This window comes from Panthera leo, chromosome F3 (genome assembly GCF_018350215.1).
Source record: "Panthera leo isolate Ple1 chromosome F3, P.leo_Ple1_pat1.1, whole genome shotgun sequence".
Taxonomy (NCBI): domain Eukaryota; kingdom Metazoa; phylum Chordata; class Mammalia; order Carnivora; family Felidae; genus Panthera; species Panthera leo.
Genome location: NC_056696.1, coordinates 613800 through 636145, shown reverse-complemented (window position 1 = coordinate 636145; position 22346 = coordinate 613800). Strand labels below are relative to the sequence as shown.

Here is a 22346-nt window from a genome sequence, read left to right as displayed (position 1 = left end):
TTTTTTTTTGCCAAGGTCACCCAACAAACAAACGGCAGAGGAGGGATTCGAACCCAGGTCTGCCTGGCTGCAAAGGGGCTAACCTGACAGCACTGGGCTCCCAGGTCACGATATGTGCTCCCATGGGTAGTGCCTCCAGCCATCTGGATGAAGCTGAGGGCCGACCAGGTCTCCTCGCTCTGGCCTCTCCTCGGGGCCAAGAGCGCAAGAGGGGAGATACAGCACGTCCTCCATTGCGAGACACTCCAGTCATGGAATGAAAAGGTTTTCAGGCAGAAAGAAACATCCCTGCTTATACATACACATGGATTAGAAGCTGAACCCTGACTGTGGGGACACGTAAAACATGTGTCTGTAGCCATTGTGGAAGGACAGTAAGAATCTGGCAGCACGGTTATTTCTGGAATCTTGTGAGCACAGCTGGTTCAAGGATACAAGTCAAGCTCCGAGCCCTAGGCCTACCTCCTCTGCTGAGCCAGCTGGACATGATCCTTTAGGATGGATCAATGGCTCCCAATTCCCTATGTTTTTAAAGCCCATCCATCCTCCCCCTTCATTTGGCAACAGCCACAGGAGGGTGAGGAAAGGGTGCAGAGTCTGTCGTCAGATGCACGACCAACATCACTAGGGGGATGGGTAGCCGTGAACTGAGCCCACAGGAGGGGAAGACAGTCCCTCCAGCGTCAGCAGTGACTAGCTCTTGCTGGGTACACAGGCCATTCTTCCTTTCTTCTCTCGACTTCTCCGTGGTTCCAAATTCCCTCACAGAGCCCCCCGGGGATCCAAAAAGACCTTCAGAGTCACAAAGTCAAAACACGGTGTGAGAATCCTTGCACAAAGACGCCACTCCCCCAAGGCAGCCCACAGAGAAAGAAGCCCCTTTCCAGGTCAGGGTCCACGGACTCACCACAGAAGGAGATGATGTGGCTGTTGTCCTCGTGGACGAACTTCCGTGTGGCTGCCTCTTCCATGATCTGCTTCACCTGGAAGGGCAGAGGCAGTTGGACGGGGAGACCCAAACGCGACCCAGGGTGCGGTCATCCCCAAGGGCCGTGTCATCCTTCCTGGCCCTCTGAGGCCATCTGGGGTGCTTTGATAACTTGTCTCCTTCCATGCCCTCCTCATGGCGCCTTCTGTAAGTCTGAGGCCTGGGGCCTGTGAGAGCATCATGTTTTACTGAATTATTTCTTCAGGCTCTCTGCGTGGCTGGTTCTTCTCAGGTGTCACACGAAATGTCATCTTCCTTGAGCCACTTATCTGACACAGCCCTCCCCTGACACCACTCACACCTCGTTACAGTCCATTCTGGGTACATATGCTATTCCTGTCCTGTTTACTTGCTTACTATTACCTTCTTCTAAGATATAAATTCCCTGAGGCCAGGGCCTCACCTATCTTGTTCACTTCTGTATCCATGGAGACCAAAACAGTGCCTGGCACATAGCAGGTGCTCAATAAATATTTTTGGAAGCAAGGAGGGAGAAAGAAAGAAAGAAAGAAAGAAAGAAAGAAAAGAAAAGAAAAGAAAAGAAAGTAAGAAAGAAGGAAAGAAAAGAAAGTAAGAAAGAAGGAAAGAAAAGAGAGGGAAGGAAGGAAGGAAGGAAGGAAGGAAGGAAGGAAGGAAGGAAGGGGAAACAAGTATATAAAAGAATCAGGAAGGTATAGTGATAAATCAGGCCTGGAATCTAGCAGCTCTGGGTTCCAATCACTGCTCAGGCACCTCCAGTTGGGTCTGTGACCTCAATTTGGGAAACCGAGGCTCAGCAAAGTGAAGCAAACTTGCCCAGAGAAGTAAAGCTGGCCCAGAGCAGACACCGAATTCCAGGCTGTCTGACTCCCTGGGGGTGTGTTTTCCTACTATCCTCACACGCTCAACAAATCTTTTTTGAGCGCCCCTGATGCACCAGGAGTGAGCGACACAGTGCTGAAAGGGCAGCCGTGCCTCTGCTCACAGAGATGACTCACCAGTGGCCTGAACACCCTTCTGCTTTGCTGGATTCTGGCCCCCGGTCTGCCCAGCCCCCAGTCACCATGGGGCTTTAGCCATGCATTTCTCCTCTCTAGAGGCTCAGTTTCGCCACCTTGAGGTTGAGAAGGCCGAGAGAGATGACCTCAAAGGCCGGTCCCAGCTCTACATCGCCAGGGCTGCGACATGGGGTAACAGGAGCAGTTCTGAATCCAACCCCTCCATGAGCAGCCGCTCCCTTCCTGGCTGCCCCGTGACCCGCTCGGCCTCAGCCAGGCCAGCTCAGCAGTGCACCCACCAGAGAGCGATCGCAGGCTCTCCATGCCCCTCTCCCCTTCCCTGCGGGTGCCTCCTGGAGGGGAAAACAGAACTCAGAGCATCCCTGGCCATGCCCTGCAGTGTCTGCCCCACACAACCGAGTCAGCACTCGCCCCGTGAACAGCGCTGACCTCTGAGCTCAGCGAGCTCTAAGCTGGGCTTCGCCAGCGGCATTTCCAAGTCTGAAAACTATGTAGCCAAAGCCCTGGAACCGGCCCTGTTTACACGTGTGGAAACTTGAGGGTTGGGAGGCAAACTGGCCTACTGAAGGCCACAAAGCTCGGAAGCCATGGCTGGACTTTTGGCTCAGGACTTTTTTTTTGCCCCATCTCAGCTCCAGCTGCCATATCCTGGCCACTGTGGCTCCTGATTGTGTTTCCACAGTCAAATCACATCACCTCCCTGAACCTTAGTTTTCTTGCTGGGTGAAGGGCGTACAGGAACAGCACCTGCCTCATGGGGCTGCGGGAAGACTGAACAAGGTAACGCACACCATGTGCTGAGCACAGAGCCTGGCGCACAGGGTGCCTGCAGTGTTACTTGCCTAAAACCTCACCTGGTCTCTCTATTCTGGCTGAAACAGTAACCTGTTCAGGAGAATAAAATTCCCCTGCTTCAAGGGTCCCCACAGTGGCTGCTCTCGAACACCCATCAGATTGATAAGCCCAGAGCCCGACGCGGGGCTTGAACCCATGACTGTGAGATCACGACCTGAGCCACTCTTTTTTTAAAAAACGCTTATATATTTTTGGAGAGACAGAGCACAAGTGGGGGAGGGACAGGGAGAGAGGGAGGCACAGAATCCGAAGCAGGTTCCAGGCTCTAAGCTGTCAGCACAAAGACCAACGTGGGGCTCGAATGCACGAACTGTGAGATCATGACGTGAGCCGAAGTCGGTCCCTCGACTGACTGAGCCACCCAGGGGCCCCCATAAGAGACTCTTAAATTCAGAGAACAAACTGAAGGTTGCTGGAGGGGAAGTGTGTGGGGGGATGGGCTAAATGGGTGATGGGCATTAAGGAGGGCGCTTGTTGGGATGAGCACTGGGTGTTGTATGGAAGCCAGTTTGGCAATAAGTTATATTAAAAAAAAAGAGAGAGACACTCAACTGACTGAGCCACCCAGGTACCCCAAACCATACACAGTCTCCAACAACCAACAGGTCAAAGAAGAAATCACAAGAGAAATCAGCAAGTATCTTGAGACAAATGGAAAGGAAAAGGCAACGTATCAAAATCCAGGGGATGTAAAGAAAGCAGGGTACAAGGGGCATCTACAGCTGGAAGTGCTTATGTTCAAACAACAAGGAAGGTCTCCAATCAACCGTCTAACTTGACACCTCGAGGAACTACAGAGGAACAAACAAAACCCAAAGCTAGCAGAAGGAAGGTCATCACAATGTCACAGCAGAGATAAACAAAAGAAAGAAAAGAAATACAAGGGTAGGTTTTAACAAAACCAAGAGTTGAGTCTTCCAAAAGATCAGCAGGATTGACAAACCTTTAAGCCAGACTAAGAGCAAAAAATAAGAGAGAGAGAGAGAGACTCGACAAAAATCAGAATTAACACCAATCCTCCTCAAATTCTTCTAAAATAATAATAATAATGGAAGAGGAGGGAATACTTGCGTTGCATGAGGCTGACATTACCTTGGAAAGCAAAGCCAAGCAAGTCATGACACAAACACTGGAGACCAATGTCTCCAATGAGTGACTCCATCAGAAGGCTCAACAAAACACTGGCAAACAGAACTCGGCAGGATCCGGAGAGCTCCACATGTGCCATGACCAAGTAGGACATTCTGCTAAGATGCAGCGAGGGTTCAAGACACAAAAACCGACCAACCCAAGACACCAGCATTAACATACGAAGAGAAAAGTACCACATGGGCATCACGGCTGATACAGAAAAAGAATGTGGCAAAATTCAACACCGTTCACCATAAAAACTCTCACCAAACTAAGAACAGGAAGAAACTACCGGTCACGTATGAAAGTCATGTAGGAAAAACCCAGAGTTACCATCGCATGCGATGGTGGAAGACCGAAAGTTTTTCCTTCAAAGTCAAGAGCAAGACAAAGACACCTCTGCTCGCCTCTTTTACTTCACGTAGCATTGGAAGCTCTAGCCAGACGAATTAGGACAAGGAAAAGAAACCAAAGGTATGCAAATTGGAAAGAAAGAAGTGAAATGATTTCGGTTGATCTTATGCGCGGAAAACGCTAGAAACTCCACATGAAAACTGTTAGCAGTCATAAATAAATACAGCCATGTTGCAGGATACAAAATCCATACGTGAAAATTAGCTGTATTTCTAAACACTACCGATAAACAATCCCAAAACAAAATGTTAAATATTCTGTTTACAATAGCATCAGAAACAGGGGTGCCTGTGTGGCTCCGTCAGTTAAGCGTCCAACTTCAGCAGAGGTCGTGAGCTCGCGGTTTCTGAGTTCGAGCCCCATGTCAGGCTCTGTGCTGATATTACGGAGCCTACTTCGGATTCTCTCTCTCTTCCTCTCTCTCTGCTCCTCCCCTGCTCATGCTCTCTCTCTCTCTCTCAAAAATAAAGAAACACTAAAAAAAAAAGTAGCATCAAAAAGAATAAAATACTTGGGGATAAACTTAACCAAGGAGGTGAAAGACCTGTATATCGAAAGCTACAGTAAACCTGCTGAGAGAACTTTATTATTATTATTATTATTATTGTTATTGTTGTTGTTATTACTTTTAATGTTTATTCATTTTTGAAGGAGAAAGAGACAAAGCATGAGCAGGGGAGGGGCACAGAGAGAGAGGCAGGCTCCAGGCTCTGGACTGTCAGCACAGAGCCCGATGCAGGGCTCGAACCCACAAGCTGTGAGATCACGACCTGAGCCAAAGTTGGATGCACAACCGACTAAGCCACACAAGCACCCCAAGAGAACTTTTTAAAGATGCAAATAAATGGAAAGGCTTCCCATGTGTTCAGAGATTGAAAGACTTAATATCGTTGTCAATAAAACCCAAAGCAATCTACGTGTAATCGCCATCAAAATCCCAATGGCATTTTGTTGATGTTGTTTTGGCGTGGTGTTTTTGTTTTTGGTTTTTGGTTTTGTTTGTTTTTTTGCAGAAAAAGGAAAATCTATCCTAAAAGTCATAAGGACTCCCATGAATAGGCAAAGCAATCTTGAAAAGGAAGAACAAAGCTAGAAGTTTGGTATTTCCTGACTTCAAACCTCATTATAAAACTATGGTAATAAAAATACTAGCAAATTTTGAGGTACCAGCATAAACACAAGTGGTGAAGAAGAGAGAGCCCAGAAATAAACCTTCATGTCTATCAGTACATATGAAACGATTTTGACAAAGATGCCAAGACCATTCAGTGTGTGTGGGGGGGGGGGCAGTCTCCTACAAATGCTCTTGAGAAAACTGGATGTCCACATGGAAAAGAATGAAGTGAGACCCTCACCTGTACCAGACACAAAAATCAACTCGAAATGGATCAAAGGCCTAAATACCAGAGCGAACACTACAGAATTCCTCAAAGAAAACATAGCAGAGAAGCGCCATGATTTGGCAACGATTTCTTGGCTGTGACACCAAAAGCAGAACGGGCAAAAGTAACATGAAATAAAATGGACCGCGTCAAAGTAAACAAACAAACTTGCGTACATCAAAGGACACAACAAACAGAGTGAAAAGGCAACACCCATGGAATGGGTGAAAATACCTGCAAATCGTGTATCTGCTAAGGAGCTAACGTCTAGACTGTATGATGCGTTCCTACAACTCAACAACAAAAAACAACCTGATTCCCAAATGGGCAAAGGACCTGGACAGACACGTCTCCAGAGAAGATAAACAGATGGCCAACAAGCACACGCAAAGATGCTCAACATCATTCATCATCAGGGAAGTGCAAATCAAAACCGTGATGAGATACTGACCGCCTCACACCTATTAGGATGGCTCCTATCGAAAAATGGAAAATAACAAGTGTGGGTGCACATATGGAGAGATCGGAACTCTGGTGCATTGCTGATGGGCACGTGAACTTGTGCGGTTCCTAAGGAAAACAGGATGGCAGGTCCTCAAAAAATTAAGCAGAAAATTCCCATCTGATCCAGCAGTTCTCTTCTGGGTATATACCCCAAAGGACTGAAAGCAGAGTGTTGAAGAGAGATTTGCACACCCGTGTTCACGGCAGCACTATCCACAACAGCCAAGGGCAGAAACAACCCAAGTGTCCATTGATGGACAAATGGATAAACAAAATGTAGCAGACACACTCAAGGCAATATAACTCAGCCTTAAAAGGGAGGAAGTTCTGGGGCACCTGGGTGGCTCAGTTTGTTGAGTGTCCGACTCTGGATCTTGGCTTGGGGCGTGGTCTCATGGTTTGTGGGATAGAGCCCTGTGTCGGGCTCTGCACTGATGGTGTGGAGCCTGCTTAGGATTCTCTCTCTCTCTCTCTCTCTCTCTCTCTCTCTCTCTCTCCCTCTCTATGCCTGTCCCTCCTTCCCTCTCTCTCTCTCAAAATATACACATAAAGTTAAAAAAAAAGGAAGGGAATTCTGACACCTGCCAGTACATGCGTGAACCTTGAACATGTCACGCTAAGTGAAATAAGCCAGGCACAAAGAGACAAAATACTTATGAGCGGTGCCTAAAGGAGGCAAGTTCATAGAGACAGAAAACAGAATAGTGGTTGCCAGGGGCTGGGGGGAGGAGAGAAAGGAAAATTATTACTTAACGGGTACAGAGCTGTAGTTTTGTGAGACGAAGAGAGACTGACCACACAACAATGTGAATGACTCCGCACTACCGAACTTAAAAACGATGAAGGCAAAATTTTATGTTGTGTATTTTACCACAATTTTTACAAGTGTGGATACTATGTGTTAATATAGTGTAAATAAATATTTTGCAGTTGATTTTTTTAAAAAAAATTTTGATGTTTATTTTTGAGAGAGAGAGAGAGAGAGAGTGGGGAAGGGTCAGAGAGGGGGAAGCAGGCTCCAGGCTCCATGCTGCCAGCACAGCAAGGTGGAGGCTATCAGCAGGTAGAATGGAGAGAGTAAGTCCCGAGAGTGGCACTTTGTCAAGTTCTCTCCTGCCTGCCTTGCCTCATGGGATCATCCCAAGAGTTCAGGGTAATACTCTCCCCATGTACAGAGGAGGAAAACTGAGGCTCTGGGGAGGAGGACACTCCCTGCAATGGACTGAATGTTTCAGTTCCCCCCCAAATTCCTATGTTGAGATTCTAATCCCCAGTGTGATGGGGGTATTACGAGGCGGGGCCTGTGGGAGGTGATGAGGTCATGGGTAGGATCGGTGACCTCAGGAAAGAGACCCCGGAGAGCTCCCTTCCCTCTTCTGTCATGTGAGGACATAGAGAGAAGACAGCGGTCTGTGAACCAGGAAGCGGGTTCTCAGCAGACACTGCTGTTCTCAGCACAACAAGGAAGTTCCAGGGGTGAACCTGGTACCTAGAACTATAGACAGAGAAGCACAAAAACAAGGGTCTGCAAACCGTTTCTGTAGAGATCTACGGAGTAAGCATTCTTGGCTTTGCTGGCCACTGGTCTCTGTCTCAAGTATTTAACTTCACCCTTGGATCCGGAGAGCAGCCATATGCCAATGAATGAGCGTGGCTGTGTTCCAATAAAACTTTATTTACAAAACCAAGTGGAGAGCCGGGTTTGTCCTTTGGGCAACAGTTTGCTGACCGTAAAATAATAAAAAAACGTGTACCTGTTGGTCTTGGCCCCCAGTTCCCCGCACAGAGCTCCTAAATCCCTGGTAATTTCCTAAGTGATCACAGCACTAGGGGCATCTTCTATTCTACCAGTTGACCTTTGACCTCAGTTCCTGACACACAATTTCTAAATCCCTTGGACTCTCCTGGGTGAGAGGAATGTGCTTTGTTCTAATGAGGTGATGCCTGGCGGGCGCCTGGATCGCTTCGGGGTGGGGACTGGTCACCAGAAAGACCAAGCTATGATGAGAAGCTTGGAACTTTCAGCCCCATGCCTCATTCTCGCGGACGGGGACAGGGAGGCAGACTGAGTTCACTCTTCACCACGTCTGTGTTAATGAAGCCTCCATAAAAACCCCCAAGTATGAGGCTTGGACAGCAGGCTGCCGAACATGGAGGTGACGGAAGGGCGCCACAAGATGACACGGAGGCTCTGTGCCCCTCCCCCAGACCTTGCCCTACGCACCTCTTCCATCTGGATGTTCATCTGCGTCCTGTATCGTACCTTTTTGTCACAAACCGGTGAACCTAGGTGTTTCCCTGACTCCTATGAGCAAACGATCAAATCTAAGGAGGGGGCTAGGGGAACCCCAGTATGCGGCCATCAAGAAGTACGGGGATGGGGCGCCTGGGTGGCTCAGTCGGTTAAGCGTCCGACTTCAGTTCAGGTCATGATCTTGCAGTTCGTGAGCCACACTGGGTTCTGTGCCGGCAGCTCAGAGCCTGCAGCCTGCTTTGGATTCTGTGTCTCCCTCTCTCTCTGCCCCTCCCCATATTTGTGCGCACGCGCTCTCTCTCTCTGTCTCTCTCAAAAATAAATAAATAAATGAAACCAACAAAGAAGTACAGGGGACAATCTGAGACTTGCACCTGAAGTGGGGGACAGTCTTGCAGGACTGGGGCCCCTCACCTGTGGGACCTGACACTGACTCCAGGCAGCTAGCGTCAGACTCGGTTAAGGGGCGGCCACCCGGCTGGCATCGAAGAACTGCCTGAGGTGTAGCAAACCCACACACCTCTGGTGTCTGCGGGATCGTCCAGGAAGAGTGTGGGGTCAAGGAGAAACACACAGGAGTCTGTTTCTCCAACTCACTGATCCTGTGTGAGAATGTCTGGCACCACTGGGCTGGCCCAGGCTGCCCGCCCTGGTGTCACAGAAGGGGACAGCACGGGGGGGAGGGCTAACGCAGCTGACCACCCCACACACAGGGCCAGCCCCAGCTCTTCCCAGTGGCCAGCCCTCTCTCAGGCAGCTCGTAGCCCTCCTGCCAATGTCCGCCTGCCCCTCGGAGGTGGCCATCTGCCCTTCGCCTGCCAGAGTGAGTGTGACGCAGGGGCCCTTCCGTCTGCCCGCGTCCTCCCCCGTGGCTAGTGCAGTGACCGCCAGGACCCACGTGCTCCATCCCCAAAAGGTTGCCGGGATGGAAAATCCCTAAGCTCTAAGTCCTGGCTGTGGCTGCGAGCACTGCCCCGAGGGACCTCAGTTTACCCCTCTGGCCTCAAAGACCTACCCAACTCCCACTTTCCAGGATGCCTTCACCTCCCCAACTGTGATGGGCTGAGCCGTGTCCCTGCCCCCCAATCACATGCTGAAACCTTAACCCCTAGAGGATGTGATCTATTTGGAGCCAAGATCTTTACAGAGGTAATTATGTCACAATGAGGTCATGAGGGTGGGGCCCCACCTGGTGTGACTGATGTCCTTATAAGAGGAAACTGGGATGCAGACCACCACAGAGGGAAGGCCACATGAAGACACGGGGAGAAGAGGGCCATCCACGAGGAACGCCGGGAACAGAGCCTTCCCTCGTGGCCCGCAGAAGCCAACCCTGCTGACATCATGACCTTGGACCTCCAGCCTCCAGCACTGTGAGAAAATACATTTCTGTTGTTTAAGCCACTCAGTGTGTGGTACCTTGTTATGGCGGCCAGGGCAGACTGGTACTCCCACCATCCGTATCCGCAGCATCCTTCTCCCTCTGAATGAGCTCTTCTGTGCCAGCGAACGAATGGATGAATGAATGAATGAATGAGTGATGAATTAGTTCTAGGGTTACCTATGTCATTAACTCACTATACCCTCTCCACAGCTCTGTGAGGCTTGGTTCTATTTTTACTAAAAAAAATTTTTTTTTAAGTTTGTTTACTTTTGAGAGAGATACAGAGAGAAAACACAAGCAGGGGAGGGGCAGAGACAGAGGGGGACAGAGGATCTGAAACGGGCTCCATGCTGAGAGGAGTGGAGAGCCCGACGCAGGGCTTGAACCCACGAACCATGAGATCACGACCTGAACCGAGGTTGGATGCTTAACCCAATGAGCCACCCAGGCACCCCATGGTTCTACTTTTATACCGACTTCTCACACCATGAGAGTTAAGATCAGAGACATTAAGCAACAAACCCGAGGTCACACAGTGAACAGGAGGCCGAAGCAGAGTGTCAACCCAGGCTCTGGATGCTATTCTAGAAGCTTCAGCCAATGGCTTGTCTTTGAAAAATAATAATAATGCTCCAACTTACCAAATGCACAGCACTGGGCTAAGCATACATGGTGTCATGGACTGGATGCTCGTGTCCCCAAAGATTCACATGCTGAAGCCCTGCCCCAGCCCCCGTGTGATGGTATCTGCAGGTGGGGCCTTTGGGGGGAAATTAGGGTTGGATGAGCTCCTGAAGGTGAGGCCCTCAGCATGGGATTGGGGTCCTTAAAAAAAGAGGAAGAGGAGAAGAGCACAGGGAAAAGGTCATCTACAAGCCAGGAAGACAGCCCTCGCCAGGAACTGAATGGGCTAGCACCTTGGCCCTGGACTTCTCAGCCTCCAAACTGCAAGAAATCAATGTCTGTTTAGGCCACTCCATCTGTGGTGTTCTGCTTCGGCTGCCTGAGCTGAGACACGGGGCCGGCCCCCCATAATCCTCACAACACAGTTCCCAGGTGGCCACCACCAGGCCACTTGACAGACAAGTGCAGAGGTATTGGTTACTGCCTAGCCAAGGGCATCAGAAAATCCAAGGTCATCTTGCTGAGGTTTGTATGCTGGTCAATCTGACTCCAAGGGGAGCCTCTACCCACCACACTCTGCCCCAGACACAGGAGTCAGATGTACTCCCTGGGACTGCCGGCCTCAGGGACATGACAGAAGACACAATCCCTTCCTTTTCCTCTCCCTCCCTCCAGAAGGCCTGGAGGACCCCGTAGTCACTGCAAGTGGTGGACAACAGCACCGATGCGTTTATTCCACATCTCAGCACGAGCCAGGATAGGGTCTGGGGGACTTCTGCTTCTCTGGGTCACAGGATGGCTGGGCCCAGCAAAAGTAAGATTCGGAACTCAGCTGCAGGCAAAACCATGGCCAGGGATCTTCGCTGGGGGTTCTGTGTACTTGAGGGATCCAAGAGGGTTTCCTGGCCGGGGGTCGAGGGGCCACAGGACTCAGGGATAGGGAAGGGAGGGCAGTGGCGGCCACGGGAAAGCCTCTGTCCCCTCCCTGGCTCCATGGGCAGGTTCTGATGATGTGGCAGGTGACACAATGTGCCACACAGACCGCTTCAGGACTGGAGGCTGCTAGGAGGGCTCCTGGAGAGCCCTCAGCTGCCAGTCCCATAGAGGACAGGGATCCCTTCAGCCCCAGGGAGAGCCTCCACCAAGGTCTCGCTGCTTCCCCGGAGGCCACCATCCGGTGATGGGAACGTGTAGGCTGTGAAGGTCTGGCATCCTTGCCCCCAACTTGGGACAGTGTGAAGGGCCATCCCAGCAAGACCGGCAACTCCCCACGGGGCTTCCATGAAAGCCTCGTGACCCATCTTCTCCCTTGGCCCACTGCCGCTCACTTCACTTGGCTCCGCTGGGTGTTAATCCCAAAGGCACACCCTAAGAAAGCTGCATGCTGACCTCCATCTCGGCGACAGCTGCCACATAGGGACCGCCAAGATACAGCATGGCTGCATCTGGGCAACAGTCAACAGGGACAAGTTGCAAACCATTCAAACACCGGTGAATTCAGCGGGACAAAGGCCCGGATACACTGGGTGCACAGAGCAGCAGGGATGGAGCCTGACGGTCCTGCCCAGGAAGACCTTTCGGTCCAAAGAGCCAAAAGGTAGGACAAGCTGGGACAGGTACAGGGCAAGCGTGGTGCTGACGCAGGGCCCAGCAGCCCCAGCACCAGCACCAGCACGAGCTGAGAACCGGCTGGAGATACAGATGCTCGGAAGCCACGGAGGCAGCAACTCTGGGGTGTTGATCAAGCTTTCCAAGCTACTCTCAGGCATGCTCCCATTGCAGTGGGGCATTTCAGAGGAGACAGAAAACTAGCAGCCAAAGTCCTTAGGAAGAGACTCCGCAGTCACGGCTCCTGTCTGGGGACCTTCCTCACACAGCCAGTCCCTTCTGGCCACCTCTCCTTGCTTCCCGTATCAGACTGGGGCAGCCAACAGTTCCCGGCTCCCCACTATTCCAACCGCGGGGTGCTGCACCCTTCTCCCCACCCACCCCACCCTGCCTTGGTCAACAGCACCCTTATTAAATTCATCTTCATGTGCTGCGTTTGGAGGAATCATCTGTTTCCTATTGTTACCCGGACTGTATACACACGTTGTCTCAAGTCCAAACCCCACAGAATGAAGGTTGTCTGTTTGTAGCTATGGACCCTGAAACTCAGACAGGGTAATCCCCAGGGAAGGCAGGCTCCTGGGGATGGATCTGGGGCGGGGTGGGCAGTGGAGGTGGGGACACAGCACCAAGGGCGTAGTTCTCAGCCTGAGGGAGGGGTTCTGACGAGGGAGGGGCCTCCCCTACTCTGCTGGCTCCCGACTTCCCCAGAAGTTAATAACGCGCTGACAGCCTGAGGCCAGAAGAGGAAATTAAAAAGGCAGGGGGGAAAGCCTCCCCCGGAAGGTCGGTCCCTGCAGCCTCACGGGAGAGGACACTGTCTCACTGCAGAAAGAGGCTATGGCCCAAACTGGCCAGGGGAGGACCCATCCCCGGGGGAACCGACCGCCCCTGTGGGCACGGGGCAGAGGGCCACAGAAGGCCTCTGAAATGCAGCTCAACCACCTTTCCCGTCCCAGGCTCCCAGGCATGAGCCTGGAACTGATCTGCTGTGGAGGTCGACAGCTGTGAGGAACCTCGGGGTGGTCTGGGGGTGGCGGTGGCAGTGTGGCATCCTGGCTCCCTGAACAAGCCCATGTGATTTGCTGAGCTTTGGCCCCGGAATCATGCCTGACTGAGGCAGCACAGAGGCAGTGGCTACGGGTGGTGCGACTGCAGCCACAGAGACCTGTGTTTGCATCCAGCTCAGCCCTTCCTGTCCAGGGGTGAGGATTCAATGGGGTGTTATTTGCAAAAGAGGAGGCCTGGCTAGCATATAGCAGGAGTTTTATGATGCTGAAAGCTCACTGTTCTTCTTTTCTTTTCTTTTCTTTTTTTTTTTTTTTGAGCACTCATGGTGTTCCTGGGACTGTTTATGGCATGACAACCCAAGATAGATTACCGACACAGTCCCACTTTACAGATGGAAGAAACTGAGGCAGAGAGCTATTAGATAACCCACCCAAGGTCATGCAGAGGAGGCAGGATTCAGACCCAGGTCTTTATTCTAACAAAGGCCTCAAAGCAGAAGCTGGAGACCTTTTGAAATAGTTTTGTTACTGCCCAGCTTAGCAGCAAGAGAGTATGTTTACTGAGCACCTACTATGTGCCATGTACTTTGTACAGAATACCTTATTTAATCCTCACAAAAATATTATCATCCCCGTTTTAAAGTTTTTTTTTTCCAGAGAGAGAGAGAGAGAGAGAGAGAGAGAGCGCACATGTGCGCATGTGAGTGGGGGAGGGGCAGAAAGGCAGGAGAGAGAGAGAGAATCCCAAGCAGGCTCTTGTGCTGCCAGCACGGAGCCCGATGCAAGGCTTGAACTCACAAACCACGAGACCATGACCTGAGCTGAAATCGAGAGTCAGATGCCTAACTGACTGAGCCATCCAGGTGCCCCTCTCCTCCCGGTTTTAAAGATAGGTAAACTGAATTGATGCGATTTGGCCTAAGGCACACAACCAGGAAAGGCCGCAGCCAGGACTTGAACTCAAGGTCTGACGGTCAGCTCTGCCCCCAACCTGCCCAGAAATGGGTCAGGCCCTGTGAAATCCCAAAGTGCCGAGAAACCTATGAGAAGGGGTTCCTCAGTCTTGCCCAACGTGGGGACCAAAACAGCACTGAAATGGGAGTCAGGAGACCTGAGTCACCCGGATATGACTCTAACAACCATGCCTGTGGGGGTCTTTTAGGCAGGGGGAGCCAACTTCAAAGGTCAAAGTGGTCAGAAAGATTTCGTCTCTGTCCAGCATCCATTCGGAGTCCTCCAACATCTGCCTGCATTCCTCCAAATGATGGGGAGCTCACTTCTTTCGAAACCAGCTTCTTAGCTCTAACGACAGGATGTTAGGAGGCAGTTGAGAGGCTAGGAGCCAGAACGTGGTGTCACTGAACTGGTGTTGAATCCTTGACCCCTCATGATGCTGGACAAGTCTCCCCACCTGTACCATGGGGTGGTGGATAATAGTACCCCACCTCATCGGCAAATGAGACAGCACCTGGCACGTAGTAGGAACTGTACAGGCAGGAGCCACTCTTAGATGGCAGCGACCGTAGGGTTCACGGCCTGGCCCACAGTGGACGCTCACGAGTGTGAGTTAGGTGAACAGGCAATTGCGAAGGGGCTCTTAGGCTCTGTTCACCCACCCCAGCTTCTCATCCACAGGTTATTTAGGACCTAGGGGGCCTCTGGGGCTGTGACCCCACCCCTCCACGTGCCACCAGTGAGCACAGGCCCCAGCACACTTCCAGCCCCACCCTGCAACCATTCAGAAACCAGCCCCGCGCTCCCACCCTCCACCTGCAAATGCTGAAACAGCATATAGGAGGCGTAAGCTCAGGAGGGAATCAGGCAGGGAAACCTGGACCAACCCGCAAAGCCGGAAGAGAGGGCTCCCGGGCCTCCGGGGCCTGCCTTGTCTTCTCTCCTCACTCCCAGCACCTGCCCACCCACACCAAGGTACCCTCGTGCTGCCCACCTTGAACCCTACCAGGTTTCAGATCAGCCACTACTCCCCGCTGCCTCTCGGCACGGTTCTGTGCTCACCCCTCCTGTGCCCGGATAGGAATAATACAGCCCAGGGTGCAGAGCTGTCAGAAGGATTCTGGAAAATCTGGGCAGAGGGCCTCACGGCACGCAGCTGGCACCATGTAAAGGAAGGTGCCTGAGGGAAGTCAGTAAAAACTTGAGTTCAGGGGGCCACTAGGCCCAGGTCAAACTCCAATTGTGCCGTTAGCGAGGTGACCTCAGGCCTCAGTTTCCTCATCTGTGAAATGGAGATGACACTCACACCACCTGTCTGGGCTGCCATGTGCGGACTTCATAAAAACACACGCACAGCGCTCAGAATGGGGGCAGGGGCTCAGACCCACCCTGTGTAAAAAGAGCTCCACTCCCGACCCCCTTCTGCTGCTGGAGACGTTTCCTTAGAATTTATCATGGCCTGACTTCCACTATACATCTGAGGGCGTTTAGTGTCCATCTCTAGGACGCTGACTAGGCAAACAAACAGCATGTGCTCAAGATATGTTTGGTGATCACTCTGATTATATTAGTAGCACTAACACCTGCAGCTAAAGCTCACTGAGTTTTGACCCAGGCAGTGTCTTTAAGTCCCTTGGACGTTGGATCTCATCTGCTGTGTGTTTAAGGCCAGGGTGGGCAGTATTTTCCGGAGAGGGTCAGACAGCAAACACTTCAGGTTCTGGAGTAGGACTGCCAGATAAAATACAGGCTGCCCAGTGATACCTAAACTTCAGATACACAAGAAATTTCTTTTTTTGTGTAAGTATGTACCAAATATTGCATGGACCATACCTATGCTAAAAGATCACTTGTTTTCCTGAAATTCAGATTCAAGCAAGCAATCTGAACTTTAAAAAAAAAAATTAAGTTTATTTATTTATTTAGAGAGCGGCGGCAGAGAGGGAGAGAGAATCCCAAGCATGCTCCGCCATGTTGGTGCAGAGCCCTATGCAGGGCTCAATCTCACAACCCCCAAGACCGTGACCTGAGCTGAAATCAAGAGCCTGAGTCTTAACTGACTGAGCCAGCCAGGTGCCCCGCACCACCACCACCACCCGCCCCCACCCAGCAATCTGAATTTTCACTTACTCCATCTGTCAAACCTATTTTCAGGCCACACAGAGTCTCTGTCCCACTGTCTCTTGTTTTTATAACCCTCTTTTAGGACGTAAAAACCATTCTTCTCTGCTCAAGAGCAGTTTCACAAAAAGGCTGGACTTGGCCCAGGCCACCCCCTGGTGGTATAAAGCCCCCAGCACTGTGCCTGGGGCGCATATGAGGCCAAAATAAAAACCAGCCCGGTTGCCACCTGCTCCTCCGAGGCCTGCTGCCTCAGTCCTGACTCAGGGCGTACCCCACCCCAGCTGGGGTCCCAGGTGGTCGGCGCCTGGCAGTGCAGGCGGGCGAGTAACGCCGAGCCGGCAGGAGCTAAAGAGACGGAGGCCCCTGGACTCTCGCGTCTGCCAGAAGCCCACAGCGGAGAGGCTGGTTAATGCAGGACATCTGGAGGGTGTCAGGGTGGCTTTAAAAATCGTTCTCGGCATTTGGGCAAAGTGAAGAGGAGAGGGGAAGAGCAGAGCGCAGGTTTTGCTGCTCTGCCTCCCCTGCGAGCGCCCTGGGTGCTGAGGACCTAGCAGGCAGCGTCTCCGGCTGTGCCTTGGACCACGGACCGTCAGACGCTGCTCCCCAAAGGCGGCGCCATGAGCTCCGCTCTGTGCCCTCGCTCACCTGTGCCTCCGGCCAGGTGCCCCTCCCTACATGCTCCAGCGGGCTAAGTGCAATTCAGGCTTCAGCCCAGATGTCCCCTGCTCCCGGGAGCCTTCCTGGACTCTCCCTACCTGAGCAGGGATCAGTGTACCTCTTCCATGTTCTGTGAACAAAATCTCTTCCTACATCTTCCCCCAAAACCAAGGGGGAGGGGAAGCTCTCTGTCTGCTGATGCCAAGCTTGCAGGCTGTACCCCAAGAGCGGCCGGGCAACACTCCCCCTCCCCGCAGAGACAGGCGAAGCATAAAGCCAACGCACAGAACATCAGCACAGAGACAGGAAAACAGAGAAGGTCCTCATGACATCGTTGGGACCCCTGGACAGAACTGCACCTGAAGCTGGCAGTCTGCACCCCAACTTCCCATACCCTTGAACCAATAATATCAGTGTTTGAGCCTCTTTCCCTTTTGGCTTTGTGTTTCTAGACTTCTTTATTGTTCTAGCTAGCTTTGCAAGGGATTCCCCACAGTGAAATGGGTGAAGCTGGCTACAGCACCCTGCTGTGCTGCTTCTCAAGTTGTGTGACCTCAGTCCAGCCTCTTAACCTCTCTGAGCTTCGGTTTCCTTCATCAGTAAAGAGGAGTTGCTACTTGTACCCTCTCGACAGGAAGCCTGCTTTGTGGACTGGTGATTTAGAGCAGTGGTTAATACGTGGGGGTTGTAAACATGTCTTTATTTCTCAAAAAAGGGAGAAAGAAACAAAAGAAAGAAAAAATGAACGATAGTTGCTATAATCTGAATTTACTGATGACACATAACTTACTAAATAATACAAACTAAAGGACCATTCATTCAAGGTCCCAGGCATCACCCAAATCTCTTGAACTCTTGGGACTTCAACTATCTGGCTGTTTTTAATTTAAGATTTTATTTATTTTGAGGGAGGGGGAGAGAGAGGGAGAGAAAGGGGGAGAGAGAGAGAGAGAGAGAGAGAGAGAGAGAGAGAACAAGCCAGGAAGGGGCAGAGAGAGAGAGAGTGAGAAAGAAAAAATCCCAAGCAGGCTCCCTGCTGTCAGCACAGAGCCTGACCCCAGGACTGAGAAATCATGACCCAAACTGAAATCAAGAGCCAGACGCTTAACTGACTGAGCCACCAGGCGCCTCTCAGCTACCTGATTTTTAAAGGGAGGCTCACTGCAAAGGGAGCTGTTCCCATCCTTTATAAACCCGAGTTCCTTCGAGATTCTGTGAGAAAAATAAGTGTAAGAACCTATTCACTTGTCTTCCTGTACCTACTAGAAGAAAAACACACCGCCTCCCACTGGAGTTCAGCACTCTTAGCTGCTGACACCCAGGGGCACAGAGTGCTTAAGTGGCAGGGCCAGGAGGCTCACGAGGGTGTTGGACCTTCTTTGCCTGAGGGATTACTTCCACGGGGCCAGTGACCGACCAGACCCAGAGGGGAGATCCAGCTGCCCACGTCAGGATGGCGAGGCAGTCAGGCGAGACTCAGCCTCCCTGACCTCCATTTGAGGGCTCAGTCCTTTGGACCCCAAGAAATATCCCCTTCCAGGTCTACAACATCCCGCCCCCCAGCCCAGGGCTTACCCAGGGAGAGCAAGATCCTGTGCTAAAACATCTACAAGTTCGGATGTGACCAGACAGGGCAGCAAAACATCCTTCTGCAACTGAGTTCTTTTTATTTTATTTATTTTAGAGAGCAAGAGAGAGCGTGCAAGTAGGGGAGAGGGGTGGGTGGGGGTGAGAGAGGAGGAGAGAGAGAATCGTAAGCAGCCTCCATGCTCAGTGTGGAGCCCAATGCAGGGCTCGATCTCACGACTGTGAGATCATGACCTGAGCTGAAATTAGGAGTTGGACACCTAACCGACTGAGCCACCCAGGTGCCCCTCAACTCTCAAAGGGTAAGCCAAACACAGTGCCTGGTCCCTTCATAAATACTGGTGAACCTTCGGCAGCGATAGCACAATGTAGTGCCGTGTTGGTACGTGACCCCCTGCCATCCCATACATGAGGAAACGGAAGGCAGAAAGGTTCGTGAATCTGCCAAATGGCAGGGCTGGAACTTGAACTCAAGGCTGTCCAGCTGCAAAGCTGGGACCTTTCCCCAACTCCACCTTCTCAGAGTAGCTCATAACCATATGCAGGTCGTTGGCTTTGGCTCCAGGGTAATGCAGCGCAGGGTTCTAGAGCCAGAACCCCAAGGCGTACCACTGACAAAGTCCGTGATAAAAAAAAAAAAAAAGCTAATTTTATATATATATATATATTTTTTTTTCCTTTGTTCCTCTGTTCTGATTGTTTGTTTGTTTGTTTGATCGGGCATCTTCTCTATACTTTTCCAGATCTCCTTCTTCCTTTTCCTCCTTCTCTTTCTGCATTAAGCCCTATAGCTCCTTTGAGTCACTGCCTGGTCTTTTTTTCCACTCCTGTCATTTCCCTCTTTGTTTGGGCTAAGGATTCTTCACCACCCTCTTCTCCTTTTTTCCAGGATTACTTCAACAAACAAATCAAAGCACACCTGGTGGAAGGCCCAAGCCACCACTCCAAGTAGCGAGAAAAGCAGCCAAAGATGCACCAAAAGAGTGCACACAACACACTCCAAAAACATTTGTTCAACTGCCAGGCCCTGGACCGTGTAGGACCCCTTTTTAATATAGTAGTACTCGCAGGTGTGGGACACAGAACAAGCTATTAAAACACAAAAAGGGCAGGAATCAGGCCAAAACGACGAAATTGAAGAATTCTCCTCAAAAAAATTCCAGGACGAAAGGACAGCCAGAGAAGTGCTCAAAAGAGACAGAAACAATATATCTGAGCACGTTTTTGGAATACCACTCATAAGACGCATAGCCGGGCTTGAAACCAAGCATAGAAGACAGCAGACAATCTACTGCTTCAGAGATCAAGGACCTAAGGAATCCTCACCATGAATGCTGAAAATGAAATGTTGTAAACGAGATACAAAATAAACTGGATGCAGTGACAGCAAGGATGGGAGAAGCAGAAGAGAGAATCGGTGAAACAGAAGATACAATTGTGGACAAAGATGAAGCAGAGAAAGGAAAGAAAGGAAATTACTAGACCACGAGGCAGGTACTAGAGATCTAATTGACTCGGTGAGATGAAATAATAGCCACATCATAGGGGTCCCAGAAGAAGAAGAGTGAGAGAAAGGGGCAGAAGGTTTATTTGAACAACTTATAGCTGAACTTCCCTCTTCTGGGGAAGGAAACAGGCATCCAAGTCCTGGCGGCACAGAGAATTCCCTTCCAAATCAACAAAACCAGGTCAACACCACGACATGTCAAAGCGAAACTGGAAAAATACAAAGATCAAGACAGAATTCTGAAAGCAGCTTGGGACAAACGGGGCTTAATCTGCAAGGGAAGACACATAAGGGTATCAGCAGACCTGTCCAAAGAAACTTGTCAGGGCAGAAGGGAGGGGTAGGAAACAGTCAATGTGTTGAACGGGAACATATGCAGCGAAGAATCCTTTCCCCAGCAAGGCTGTCATATGAATAGAAAGAGAGAGAAAGGCTTCCCCAGACAAACAACACCTAATGGAGTTCATGACCACTAAACCAGCCCTGCAGGAGATCCTAAGGGGTGACTCTGTGAGTGGAAAGCAGCAGAGACAACAAAGGACCAGAGGCCTCACCAAAAGCATGAAACCTTCAGATAACACAATGACACTAAATCCATATCTTTAACTAATCACTCTGAATGTCAATGGACTCAATGCCTCAATCAAAAGACACGGGGAATCAGAATGGATAAAACATAAAACAAAACCAAAGAACAAGATCCATCTATATGCTGTCAACAAGACACTGATTTTAGACCCCAGGACACCTCCAGATTCAAAGTGAAGGTGTGGGGAACAACCTATCATGCTACTAGAAGTCAAAAGAAAGCTGGAGTCGCCATACTTCCACCAGACAGACTAGATTTTAAACCAAAGACGGTAGTAACAGATTCAGAAGGGCTTTTTATCATAATTAAGGGGTCTATCCATCAAGAGGACCTAACAATTGCAAACGTTTATGCCCCAAAGTGAAACGCCCACTTATATGAATCGATTAATCACAAACATGAATAAATGTATACATACAAATACCATGATTGTAGACGACCTTAAGACTCCACGCATGGCAATAGGCAGATCGTCAAGGCAGAAAATCAGTAAGGAAACACAGATCCAATGTGTCATTGGACCAGATGTATTCAGATACACATAGATATATATTGGCCTTCATATATACATTTATATACCTGGATATCAACGCCAATATATTGAGATCTTTTCATCCAACAGCAGTAAGAATGCACATTCTTCTTAAGTGCACATAGAACATTCTCCAATATAAGTGACATCCTGGGTCACAAAACAGCCCTCCACAAATATAAAAGGACTGAGATCGTACCTTGCATATTTTCAGATCACAACAACGAGCACTTGCTCATTCTTTCTCTCTCACCCTCCCTTTCCAAGAGAAATACAAACATTACAAAAACATTTAGCTCAGCTCCTTCCAAGAAAGAGAAGAAAAGAATAATAAACCTTGTGGGGCAATGAGTCATGGATGAAAACCACACACAGACAGAATTCCATAACCAATATTTTGACAATGGAGTTGACAGAAAGTGATGTACTAAGAGAACAGACACTAAAGAAATGTTTTCTGCAAGGAAATATTAGGGTAGGGGTAAACCATTAAAAAAGAGCATGGTGGGGGGGGGACACGTCGGTGGCTCAGTCAGTTCAGCGTCCAACTTCAGCTCATGAGTCATGATCTCACGGTTTGTGGGTTTGAGCCCCACATTGAGCTCTGTGTTGACAGCTCGGAGCCTGGAGCCTGATTTGGATTCTGTGTCTCCCTCTGTCTATGCCCCTACCCGGCTTGCACTCTCTCTCTCTCTCTCGCTCCAAAATAAATAAACTTTAAAAAAATAAAAAAATACCTTAAAAAGCATGGGGGGAGAACAGGAAAAAAGGAAAAAAATTATAAGACATGACCAATCAATCAAGCATGAGCTTAAGACTTTGATTCACAGTATATCCCTTATAATACTGACTTTTATCACTCTACAGTTATCTGGTTATAAATACTGTAATAAAGAATTTAAGTTTCTTCACTATATAATAAATTGTTCAATTACTGGCATCTATCGCTTCCTAAAAGCTATAAATTATTACTAGACTAACAAAAGAACAGAAAAAGAGAGGTTCCTAACACATCAACCTTCACTATGGAGAAAGAATTGGGAATGAGAATTCTAGGAAGAAATGTGAACCTTCAAAGGACGTATGTAATGGGACAAAGATGGGGTTGAAAAATCAAAGGCTGAGGACTTTTTCTCTGCAATTCTAAGCTCACAATGGGAGGATACTAAAAATATACGGAAACCTTCTTTCGTATGTAACTCCTGATTTTCTCAATAATTCATTTGCGTTTATACGTATTAAAC

General features: G+C 49.9%; 1 long non-coding RNA gene across 15 annotated transcripts in view; it reads right to left on the bottom strand.

Moving 5' to 3' along the window:
- Positions 1-217: 217 nt before the first annotated feature.
- The window catches only part of LOC122211999, a 37351-nt gene continuing 15222 nt past the window's right edge, over positions 218-22346 (bottom strand). For 11 of the 15 annotated variants that reach the window (XR_006198933.1, XR_006198932.1, XR_006198935.1 and 8 more), the window contains 3 exons: positions 9716-9897; positions 908-983; positions 218-792 (listed from right to left, as the gene is read on the bottom strand). This is a non-coding gene — a long non-coding RNA (uncharacterized LOC122211999). Of the gene's footprint in view, positions 793-907; positions 984-9715; positions 9898-9945; positions 10024-10551; positions 10736-22346 lie in introns of all 15 variants that reach the window. The other 4 variants (XR_006198934.1, XR_006198929.1, XR_006198938.1 and 1 more) reach the window with 4 other exon arrangements.